Genomic DNA, 9506 nt, shown 5'->3' with positions numbered 1-9506 from the left:
AGTTTTGAACCACGGACATTCTGATCAGAGGTTAACCCCGTCAGCATGCTGACAAGGTAAGGATGTCATGTTTTGGATGACTCCACGCCCTGCTACATACTCCCCCGTCAACAGAAGGCACGTCCCGGGCCGCATAGTAGGGTACTACTGATGTTTATTTTGCTCAAATATTATATGAACGTGCTAAGCCCCACGTTTGACGCCATTGTAGCGGCTATAACATTTCCGAGTCGCGTGATGGGATTCGAACCACGGACCTTCTGATCGAACCACGGACCTTCTGATCAGAGGTCGGACGCCTTGTCCATATGACCAAAGAGGTTAACCCCGTCAGCAAGCTGACAATCTCCCCCGTCAACAGAAGGCACTAGATATGTATACACGTTAGGCGTCCACTCTACAGCATGTGTATGTCACACACTGTAAACTACAGTTATAACGAATACGCTTATAACGAACTGACGGATATAACGAACTTACTTTTAAGTCCCGACTTTTTGCTGTAATTATGCTGTATATATGCTTACAATGAACTATGGTTATAACGAACTAAAAATAATAGTCCCTTTGAGTTCGTTTTAACCGTGGTTTACTGTATATTTCTTCAGTACAAGGCATCCACTCTACAGCATGTGTATGTCACATTTGTTTCTTCAGTACAAGGCGTCCACTCTACAGCATGTGTATGCCACATATGTTTCTTCAGTACAAGGCGTCCACTCTACAGCATGTGTATGTCACATATGTTTCTTCAGTACAAGGCGTCCACTCTACAGCATGTGTATGTCACATATATTTCTTCAGTACAAGGCGTCCACTCTACAGCATGTGTATGTCACATATGTTTCTTCAGTACAAGGCGTCCACTCTACAGCATTTGTATGTCACATATATTTCTTCAGTACAAGGCGTCCACTCTACAGCATGTGTATGTCACATATGTTTCTTCAGTACAAGGCGTCCACTCTACAGCATGTGTATGTCACATATGTTTCTTCAGTACAAGGAGTCCACTCTACAGCATGTGTATGTCACATATGTTTCTTCAGTACAAGGCGTCCTCTCTACATCATGTGTATGTCACATATGTTTCTTCAGTACAAGGCGTCCACTCTACAGCATGTGTATGTCACATATGTTTCTTCAGTACAAGGCGTCCACTCTACAGCATGTGTATGTCACATATGTTTCTTCAGTACAAGGCGTCCACTCTACAGCATGTGTATGTCACATATGTTTCTTCAGGACAAGGCGTCCACTCTACAGCATGTGTATGTCACATATGTTTCTTCAGTACAAGGCGTCCTCTCTACAGCATGTGTATGTCACATATGTTTCTTCAGTACAAGGCGTCCACTCTACAGCATGTGTATGTCACATATGTTTCTTCAGTACAAGGCGTCCACTCTACAGCATGTGTATGTCACATATGTTTCTTCAGTACAAGGCGTCCACTCTACAGCATGTGTATGTCACATATGTTTCTTCAGTACAAGGCGTCCTCTCTACAGCATGTGTATGTCACATATGTTTCTTCAGTACAAGGAGTCCACTCTACAGCATGTGTATGTCACATATGTTTCTTCAGTACAAGGAGTCCACTCTACAGCATGTGTATGTCACATATGTTTCTTCAGTACAAGGCGTCCACTCTACAGCATGTGTATGTCACACATGTTTCTTCAGTACAAGGCGTCCACTCTACAGCATGTGTATGTCACATATGTTTCTTCAGTGCAAGGCGTCCACTCTACAGCATGTGTATGTCACATATGTTTCTTCAGTGCAAGGCGTCCACTCTACAGCATGTGTATGTCACATATGTTTCTTCAATACAAGGCGTCCACTCTACAGCATGTGTATGTCACATATGTTTCTTCAGTACAAGGCGTCCACTCTACAGCATGTGTATGTCACATATGTTTCTGCAGTACAAGGCGTCCACTCTACAGCATGTGTATGTCACATATGTTTCTGCAGTACAAGGCGTCCACTCTACAGCATGTGTATGTGTCCAAAAACAGTTCTTGAAGGACTGACTGTGTATTTTTTTCGGTTCATTGAGGTATGAATCGAAAAACCGATGGGCAAACTGTATGAATCTGCGCTGCAACTTTTGTTGTTGAACTCGTAAAACATGCCATCTCAATTTTACAGCAAGTGAACAGCGAAACCATGCCACGACTGACAGAGGTGGTGGTTGTGTGAAGACGTGGGCACAACGTTACACCTTTGAGATTCTTCCGCCAAACGTCCTTCCCAATATGCAACAAGCGAACGTCATTTTCCAACAACACTACGCCCAATCTCACACGGCAGGACTGACAACAGCCTTTTAAGGAATCCCGCCATGGCCCTCCAGATCTCCAGATTTAATCCCAATCAAACATTTATAGAATGCACTGGATCAAGGACTGCGAGCACATCAACAACAACCACAGAACCTCCGACAATTATCACAAGCACTGCAGGCAGAGGGGAAGAACAATGCCCAGGCCACAGTTCGGGATCTGATAGCTTCCATGGGACGACGATGCCCATGATAAAAGATTACCTTCATCTTGAAAATCTGGTGTTCAATGTGTGTAATATGGGACCGGGATCAACGACAATGATGATGCCAATTTTGAACAATCGATTACCATCCGTTGATTGTTTATAGGATATATACTCAACAACAAAAGTCGCTGTGATACCAATATTTTAGTGTATTTTTCAAACAAGTAGAGTTGGGTTTTCAATATTGTAGTACATGTATGGAATCAAGTCACAAAAACGCAACTGCTACAGAAAAGCATGCATTCCATGCAATAGTTGACTTTTATGCAAGCCCCATGCATTTCACTACCCAAGAATGGGTATAAAAACATGTGCGTTAATGGGATTCCATATGCATTGTTTAGCATCGTGCTGACAACAACCACTCAGAAAAACAACAAATTTACGCAATTATTCAACATTACGAAATGCCACGCCTGTCCGAAAATCAGCGTCTGCGAGCCATTGACATGCTTGAATCAGGATCGAGTCAACGTGATGTTGCAAGACAATTTAACGTCCACAGAAACACAATTAGGTGTTAATGACAACGTTGGCAATAGACGAATGCAGTCAGAGACCATCCTCGGAGTGGCAGGCCACGCGTAACCACTAATCGACAAGACAACTGGATTCGAACAACACATCTACGAAATCGATTCCAGCCAGCAACAGTGACTGGCCTTCGACGAATATCTTCACAAATCGTACCTCGTCGCCTTAGATGTGCATGGATTGAAGACCCGCCAGACGTCCCATTTTGACAGGAAACCACCGGCAAGCACGCCTACAGTTGTGCAGACAGCGTCTACGCTGGACGGCCGTGCAGTGGGGACAAGTTCTATTCACTGACGAATCTCGCTTTCACCTCAGCAACAACGATGGACGGATTCGGGTGTATCGACGTCGAGGTGAACGTTACGTCAATCATTGTGTCATGGAAGAAGATGGGTTCGGGGGCGGCAGCTTTATGGTATGGGGTGGGATTACAGCAAGACAGACGACCTGTTTGATACTGGTAGAAGGAAAACTCAATGGACAGCGCTACCGCGACGAGAGAATCGGCCCTGTTGTTCTACCGTTTTTTGCGTCGTCATCACCCAGGCATTACCTTTCAACATGACAACGCCCGGTCTCATATTGCTCGACTTGTTCAGGGTTCTCTTCATCAAAACAACGTGAATTTCACCCCCTGGCCGGTTTGCTCCCCTGATCTCTCACCAATCGAGCACATGTGGGATAAGATGGAACCTCGCCTTCGACGTCAACCACGTGTTCCAGACACTCCAGGAACGTCGAAACATGCTCCAGCAGATATGGACAGATATCCCACAGGACTTTGTTCGACGCCTGGTCCATTCCTTGAGACCAAGATGTGTTGCTTGCATCGCAACCAGAGGTGGACATACACGCTATTGATTTTTAAATTGACATTTTGGCATGTTCATGTTTTCTTTTTATGAAATCGCGCATTTTCTGAAGTCAGTATGGCAAATTAAACCATTTGAACACTCACAAGAGACTTTTATCCTTTGAAAACCGAATTTAACTTTGCATTGAATCTTATTCAATGTCATGGAAACTTTTTTTGTCCCCGGATATAAAGTATACATTTAAAATCCCTTTTGCGCTTTTTTATTGGCAGAGTGTATATTCTGGATAGGATGACTTCCATTATGACTATATTTCTTAAAAAGCAAAACTCAAATCATGTCAATATGAAATTAGAAACATATTCAATACAAAAAGAAAATATTATCAATATTATAATTTCCCAATAGATATATACGCCCAACTCAAACACGAGTTCCAAAGAGGGTCAGGTTAGCCGATATTGCTGCGGACAGCAGGCAACCTCTAAAACAACAACAGCAACAACAACAACTAACCCTTATCATGAAATGGAAAAAGTACCTTCACCGGAAGCCACACTTCAGAACTTGCTGAGTAACACTGGTGAATAAATTAATGTATCAGATGAATACTGAAGGAAGGTCTTTTTTCCCCTTTTTTCAATTTTGACATCCGCATCCAACTCAAATTACAAACACGGCTAATGTAGTAATGAGCATTCACTTATCCATGAAGTATGTTTGTCTGTTTGTTCAAAACACGCCGCACTCAGCAATATTCCAGCTCAATGACGGCTATCATTATTGTAATTAATCAAGTCTGGACCAGATAATCCAGAGATTGACATCATGAGCATGGATCCATGCAATTGGGATCAATGACATGCTTCAAGTCAGCAAGCCTGACTACCCGATCCCTTTGGTCGCCTCTTACGACGACAGATTCGCTTTTTACAGCAAGCATGGGTTGCAGAAGCCCTATTCTATCCCGGCTCTTCACAGGTCTAACCAGTATAGAGTAGTGTAAGAATAACCAGTAAAAGAAGTATGTGTATGTGTTGTGAAACATGAGGTGAAATGTGGTTTAACGTCGCGTGCAAGATTATTGAACATGTATAGCGATGTGCATGCACTTGTGTGTATGTCCCGACTCAGACACAGTATACGGACTTCGACGCTCTTCCACTGGACAACGGAGGCTGTCCGCGTTTTGAAACGTTTGTCATAATGGGAAGAAATTATTATGATGGGACTAACTAAAGCAAACCATGTACTTCAGCAAGCTGACAATATGTACAAGGTCGACTAGAACAGCTTAAATATTTGATATTGCAGGTTTTCAAACCGACCCCCTTGAGATTGGACACCATGCACAGTAACTTGGCAACAGGGTTATCGAGTCAGAAGTCTCATTGTATGTACTTGAAAGAGACTAAGCCACAGCACTCACATCTGGCGTTGCTTCAATGGCTGTTTTCATAAATGTTGAATGTGTTTTATGAGTACTGACTCAGATTTCTCAAGGACAAAATCGACATCACTGTTCCCGAACGCTTTATGCACAACATGTAAACAATATACAACAATTGCACAATGAGCGGAATACCTGCTCTGACAACACAAACACAGCGATGAGCGGACCTTCCAGCTCAGGCATACATGAGGTGAGCGGAGCTCCAGCTTACCTCAGGACGTTTCCTACGAGCGGCACATCCTGCTCGAGGTCGCCCCTACAACAACACTCGGAATATCAAGCTTCCTATCAGTGTAATGGTAACACATATATAGTAATGAACAACAATGGACAGACAATGACGTTCCTCTGGACATGGGACTTCTGGGGGTGATGAACCGACATTGCTCAGGGGATGAATAATTAAGGCAATAAATGTCATACTATAAATAACAGTAATTAACGGGAAGTGATATAGTAGTCCAGGTTGTCTGACAGTCAGTATACAATGAAATGGTGGTGAGGATTAACAACGGGGATTAGCACCTAATACATAATGACAATTAAGTTATGGAGACATGCACATGTCCCCAAGCTTAAACAAGTCTTAATCGATATGTGTGAACTGTTTCACCAACGGAAACATTGCAAATACCATAAATACACACAGCCATGTAATCATACGTACATACTGAATAGGAAGCGTGTGCATTGATCTGTTGTCTGAATCACTAACCCATCAAGAGTGTCAGTCGGCATGTATCAAATCTTTATTACCGGTGAGATTGTGATAACTGTCACACCTGACTTATTTGTCTGAATGACACGTCTGAAAACTAGGGGTGAACCGTTACACAGTTACTCGGGGTAACGATTTTCTGTGCTTTTGAATCAAAGTACCGTTGTGCTGCATGTGTTTGGAGTACATATATATCACGATGATGTGTCATTCCTTAATCAGTACGATGTATGGCATAAGTATATACACTTATAAGTAGACACATGTTAACGATAATAATGACAGAGATATAAATAAACGCAGGTCGGGTAAGTATTATTACCTTGGTTATTTATAAGTTGCCATTTTTTAAACAGTTTTTCATAAGATGAAAGAAATGATGGTGCAGAAAAAAAGACTAGCAATTAACACTATAACCGTGATGTAATCGCGTTACTCAATACAATCCACAAAGAACAAGATATAGGGCGCATTTTTACTATTTATTAGTTATATGATATAAATAATTCATTTATGGATACCAAAGAATGAATTTATATCACGCATTTGATTTTGTTTTATCATGAAATGTTTTTTAGTATGTCAAATCGGTTTTTAGATATCAATAACTGAATTTATTATCAAATGATGCACTTTATCATCTAAAAATCAAATATAGTATTGTATCTATAGCTTTCGTCTCCGTGAACTTTATGCCTATTATTTGATAATTCTTGAAGATAGGTACAGTATCGTAACATTTGCATATATAGTCATATTCAGATGATGTCTCTACATATATGTAAGGGTAGGGTTCTTCCTTTTGTTTAGTCAGCAGCTTTCCTCCTGGCTATGGATGTGGAACACGGGCTTTAGGGTTACATATGAATCTTTTTATCATTGTATTTTAAAGCGCTTTGAATATTATTATTTACTATCGTACTTACTTCATGTTTTAAATGAGACGTTTTATGTTTATATGTCACCACAAATTACAATTATTGCTTGTAAGCTCAACCCAATTGACAAATACTCAAAAAGATATGACTGGTAAACCATTAATGTACGTTGAAAAATATATATTGTAAATGCGAGAATGATGTATCTAGGATCAAGTAGAAGATATATGGTCAGCAGCGATGGGAATTTATTCAACATGCCCGTGAAAACAACACTGCTTTAGCTCAATGTTTACCACCCCTGGCGGCCATTATGCAACGGCCATCTTACCAACAACCCCGCGCTCTCGTCTACAGGTTTTATTCCTGTGGTACGGTAATTCGTAGAACCCTCTCCCCAAAGTGTATCCTCCATGATATAACCTACTCTCACTAATGAAATGCTGCCCTTTCCAGCGTCACGGCTATGGAGCTGAGACAAAGAGACCCAACCGTCATAAAGTAATTAGGGTCCAATAAAAACAATGCTCCACCAAACCTCATAAACATGATCACTGCGAGTCGTACTACAGACGTTTAATGTCAAATCACAAAAAAAGCATGTGAATAGCAATAACATTAAACAGGATCATGTATTCTCTTAACACTATCGCAAAACATCATGTAGAAGCCATAACAGTAATCATATTTTCCAACAAAATTACATCTAAAAATTAGACATCAGCAAGTTCATATAATAAGATGTGTATTAACATTTTTCGTCAGGAAATCAAAAGGATATCTCCTTGTTACCATCTCCAGGTTCAGCTAAACATGGGTCCTCCTTTAGTCAAAAGTTTGTTCCCCCTCTAATGAGTGTGAGCCGCGTCGCACACGAGTGACGAACGGGGTGCACACCCGTGTTCAACGCCTTGCACACGGGTATCATACGCGTGGCGGACAGGTTCCACGCGAGTGACCAACGGGGTTAACACGGGTTGCGTAACGCGTTGCCCATGCGTGTTAGGGGAATGAACTACTAGGCAGTAGTGTACCTATGCAATGACGGTATGAAAGTAATCATCTAGCCAATTTGATTTAGTGTCAGTTTTGAAAACTTACCAAGTGATCTTTGTAATGTGCAATTTCAATACAAGGTAATTACCGCTTTGCACAGATTCAATAAATATGTCACTGAAGGTCCTTTGAATTCAGTAGTCTGACTTGGCGGTGCGACTCAGTACCGAATAATGATAATGATAATGAGTAATGTAAACAAAGTACAAATTAAACATCAAATTGGCCTGGAGTGTAACTTTACCGCGCAACTCAAACGGTACTTGCAGGTTCCTTTGCCCTTTTAAGTACAATGGATGCTCTTCCCGTGTCTTTGACGTAGCTTGCCCATATATTTTGGGTGCTATGCCCAAGAATAATCTTTAATTCCGACATCAAAACTCTTAAATGCTGAATACTGCTTTGCTGTTAATTACATAATACTGACATACAATATTCATGTGTGTAGTGGTGGCTTACCCCAAAATGTCCCTAATCTGAATTCAAAGTTCTAGACAATACATTCAATTGTGTACCAAACTGTGCACATTAAAAACTTGTAACAAATGATTAATTTTGTGGTTTAGATTATTGAAATTACGAGTCTAGCTTAAAAGCGTGACTCGATAACCCTACAGCTTTGGTTTGTCTGCGCCCTACAACAGGGATTAACAGGGTAATTAGCCCTTTAAATCCAATGTTCTTCAGACCATGGTTGTTGTAAATCAGTTGCTATGACAGTGCGTGCAATGTTTGCAATTCTGTAGCGTTACGAATCATGTATTATAATTGCATGCTGCGACAAGTGAAGTATTAAGCTCCCCAGGATTCTTATCTGACTACACACAGATCCAGTTGAACTGACCGCAATGATAACATGCTAGGGCTTTGCTTTACATGTATATGTGTGCATATTGGATACAATGGATAAATCAAATCAAAATGATGAAAGCTTCAAAATCACTTTCATGATCTTAGGAAATCTCGGCTAAAAACAGAGTTCATTGTATTCTGATTATATCTTGAGCATGTAATTATAAATCACTGTCAAATAATAACAACGCAAAGTGTTACCGAAATGCCTGGAGCGGTCGGGTAGCCTGGTGGTTAAAGCGTTCGCTCGTCACGCCAAAGACCCGGGTTCGATTCCCGACATGGGTACAATGTGTGAAGCCCATTTCTGGTGTCCCCCGCCGTGATATTGCTGGAATATTGCTAAAAGCGGCGTAAAACCATACTCACTCACTCACTACCGAAATGCCTGCCCCGTCAGCAGCATCGTCAGAAACTCATGCTAAGGCAAGGCAAATTTTTTCAAGCCCAAAAGTAAATTGCACACTTTGACGCACACATCTTCCATCATGTCCCAGAATGTAGGGGAAAGGTGCGGGTTGATTTCTGGCCATGGGATTCTATGGACGTTGTGCTGCACGATGAGTACGGGCGTTTTCGCCCTGACAGACAAAATCTCGACCCACACGCCTTGCAAACGGGACAACAAGGGTGCCAGT

This window comes from Haliotis rufescens, unplaced genomic scaffold (genome assembly GCF_023055435.1).
Source record: "Haliotis rufescens isolate VD_foot unplaced genomic scaffold, xgHalRufe1.0.p SCAF_24, whole genome shotgun sequence".
NCBI classification, from domain to species: domain Eukaryota; kingdom Metazoa; phylum Mollusca; class Gastropoda; order Lepetellida; family Haliotidae; genus Haliotis; species Haliotis rufescens.
This window is presented reverse-complemented; position numbering follows the sequence as displayed.